Raw genomic sequence first — 3,491 nt, 5'->3', positions numbered from 1 at the left:
TGGGTCCCCTTAGGGCAAACCCCTTTCAAAGACTAAGACTCAAGGGTAATACATGCTCTGATTGGTGACCACGTTTGTCACTGATAAAGGGAAGTGAGGGAAAAACAGCAATGAAGCTGCGAGCTAAGCCCTACAACATTCAGTAGACTCCTGTGAACCCAGGTGGAGATCTGGTTGGCCAGCAATATGGCAAGACCTGGAGACTCTTGAGCCCAGAATCAGTGACATAGCCACAGAGGACTAGAGTGGAGAATGAAGTGTCCAGCTGATAAGAAGAGAGGACATATGCACAAGAACACCCACACTTGAAGATAATACCCACTTGACCTGGCTTCAATGACTGGATGATCAGAACTCAACTAGAATAAGAAAGAAAATGGAAAAAAAGAGTAATCTGATACAATATGATGAACTTGACCTACACATATGGATGCTGTAGCTCAAAAGAGGGAACAAATCTTTACAGCGAGGATCATTCCCACCCCCTATCTACACAGGGTAGACAGGGATGGGCAACTTGGACATTGGCTACCCAAAATGGGAGTGGGGGGGTGGGGGGTGGAAGGCTACAAAGGCAAGAAGTGACTGTCTTACAAGCTTTCAAGAGGGAGCCTAGATCCAGAGTGTGTGGAGAAAGGTAGAATATCCACTGAGTAGTATCCAATCTGTCTGGCTGGATCTGATGAAAGGAGATGCAGATAGGTCTCTTGTGATACAATAGTGAATAATTGTGATCAGGACTGACTGTGAGGGTTGGAAATGTAAAGGTGGACGTTTTGTAACAAAAGGAGGGGAGTGATTGACTTTGCAGTCCAGGAGCACAAGTCCCTGGGACCATCAAGGGAGAAAAGGGGAGAGGGAGACCGTACCCAGAGAAGCAGTGATGCCAGAGATGGGGGCAGAGATGATGATGCAGCTGGGGACTTTAGACCCAGAGAGGGAGAGGGGTTGTGTGCTGATGACCGGGGGACAGGCTTGCAGGGTATAACCTTTGGTTAGTTGATGATGTATGGAGGGGATTGTAACCATGGCAAAGAAACGATATATGATAGGATGAATGTAAAGCTAATGTTCTCCCATGTAAACTATCACATAATACACAATAAAAAAATTTTTAAAATAAATAAATGAAGCATCCAATAGACTAATGAAACATATGAACATCAGTCTCCATGATCCTGAGACCATAGCATTAAGATGATGCCCAGCTACCACTACCATTAGAAGGTCTGGGATAGAGTGAAAGAAAATGTGGAACAAAACTCAAAGTTTAAAAAAAGAGAGAGATCAGGTTTACTGGTCATAAAGTCTGGAGGAACCCAAGACTATAGCCCTTGTTCAACTTTCATATCCAGAACTGAACACACCCTTGTGACTCAATTTCCAGACAAGCAATAGATAGGTATATAGGGGGAACAACATTAGTGAGATATGTACATCATGGAATGATCAACCATTCAAGATCAACAGGGCAGCATTATGTACAGACAAAATTCAAAAGGGTTGGAAAAGAAGGTTGAATGAAAACAAGAATCATCTGGAGGAAGTGAGAGAACTGATGTTACATGGAGAGGATGCAATCTTTGAAATGAAATGAAGAGCGTGATTTGTTGAATGTAAAACTGATAATCTGCTCTGTAAATCTTCACTCAACTCACAATACAAAGTTTAAAAATAGACTTCTATATCACAAAAAATAAATTTAAAAATATATACTTTAATTGACCCATTTAAAAAAAGAAAGTGAAGTACAGGGCAGAGCTTGGATGAATCTTGAAAATATTATACTAAGTGAAAGAAGACAGTCACAAAGAACAATATATTGTATGATTCCATTTGCATCAAATGTCCAAAATAGGCATCAACTATCCAAAATAGGCATATCTAGAGATAGAACATCTATGTTCTAGCAGTTGCCTAGGGCTGATGGAAATGAAGGGAAATGGGGAGTGTTGTTTTGTTGTTGTTAGGTGCCATTGAGTCAATACTGACTCATAGTGACCCTATGCACAACAGAATAAAACACTGCCCCGTCCTGGGCCAACCTCACAACTGTTGCTCCGCTTGAGCCCATTGATGCTGCCACTTTGCCAATCCCTCTCACTGGGAGGCTTCCTCTTTTTCTCTCACCCTCCACTTTACCAAACATGATATCCTTCTCCAGGGACTGGTTTCTCTCTCCTGACAATATGTCTGAAGTATGAGAGAAGAAGTTTGGCCATCCTGGCCTCTAAGGAGCGCTCTGGCTGCACTTCTTCCAACACAGATCTGTTGGTTCTTTTGGTAGCCCATGGCGCTTTCAATGCTAAGGGAAAAAAGACCCCAGATTCAAACATGTCTATGAACAAACCAAACCCTCTGGCATCCAGTGCTTATGGCAAACTTACAGGACAGAGCAGAACTGCTCCTATGGCTTCTGAGACTGTAAATCTTCATGGGAGTAGAAAGCCTCGTTTTTTTTCTCCACAGAGCAGCTAGCTGGTGGGTTTGAACCATCTACTTGTGGTTGGTATCCCAAAGGGTCACGTAGGCTCCTCAACATGTTCTATTTTGTTGGTGTTATTAAGTGCAGTCAAGTCATTTCCAACCCCATAGCAACTCTGTATGGGGTTTCCAAGGAGCAGCTGGTGGGTTTGAACTGCTGACCTTGAGATTATCAATTCAGTGCTTATTCTACAACACCATACCAGGACTCTACCATGTTCTATAGAGACCCTTTAAGTAAGCCTTAAACAGGACAAAAACAGAACAAAGGCAGTCTTACTGAATGAGGGAACCATCAGCAGTAAACAATAAAGAGGCCTGTGGAATCTACCAGTTTGCACCATGGTTTTTCTGATATACCATAAAGAACAAAGGAACTCATCACAACATGATGACTGGTTTGTAGGTCAATTCATCACTGTAGGCAGGACTACAGAAGCAAGGAATGGATCATGATTGGACCATAATTTCAGGTTAAAAAATGATTACAGGATTAGTTCTAGAGCTTTGATTACCTGGCTAAGTGGTGGACAGGATATGACTCATGATCATGTGACCCTGAGTCATAAGCACCAGGACCCCAACTTTTAACTTAAACTAGATAACAAGCATCTGATTGACTACTTTTAGTAAATGGCCAGGCAAGTTCCCAAGTCCTTTGTGTGAATACTTTCTGCATAATAGTTACCACATTCTTCCTAAGAGCAAACTGCCTTTCCCTTGCCACAGACTTCTCTTAAGCATAGCCACATTGCTGCTTTAATGGTCAGCAAGCATTGGGGAAGTAACATAATAAAGAACTCAAATAGCATCTGAACTGTGTCAAGACTCCAAATGGAGTTAGGACTCTCATTGTAGACTACAGCCTTACTTCAATCAGCACTGTAAGCCTCAGCTTCTTGGCTGTATAATTAGGGCTCTGTTAGCAATTCTGAAAACGTATGAGAACTTCAAGGTCACCAGTTTGAGCCCACTAGCTGCTCTGAGTGAGAAAAGAGGCTTTCTGC

Source organism: Chrysochloris asiatica, unplaced genomic scaffold (genome assembly GCF_000296735.1).
Source record: "Chrysochloris asiatica unplaced genomic scaffold, ChrAsi1.0 scaffold00007, whole genome shotgun sequence".
NCBI classification, from domain to species: Eukaryota; Metazoa; Chordata; class Mammalia; order Afrosoricida; family Chrysochloridae; genus Chrysochloris; species Chrysochloris asiatica.
Note: the sequence above shows the minus strand (reverse complement) of the source record.